Source organism: Palaemon carinicauda, chromosome 32 (genome assembly GCF_036898095.1).
Source record: "Palaemon carinicauda isolate YSFRI2023 chromosome 32, ASM3689809v2, whole genome shotgun sequence".
In the NCBI taxonomy this organism is placed as follows: Eukaryota; Metazoa; Arthropoda; class Malacostraca; order Decapoda; family Palaemonidae; genus Palaemon; species Palaemon carinicauda.
Window position 1 is genome coordinate 22,742,369 of NC_090756.1, and position 215 is coordinate 22,742,583.

Here is a 215-nt window from a genome sequence, read left to right on the forward strand (position 1 = left end):
CCAACTGCTGTTAAAAAAAAAACATTGTTGCCAACATAAATTAAAGAAACGGTATTAAAAAACGCTCTTAATAATTCAACAAAGCAAAATATCTAATCATAGTTACGTTGATATAACATTTTATATATTTTAACTATTTGAAATATGAAATAGCTAATATTTATTTAATGCAATTTGTACAAATAGCTTCTTTCTTAGTGATGTTTGTCACCCTG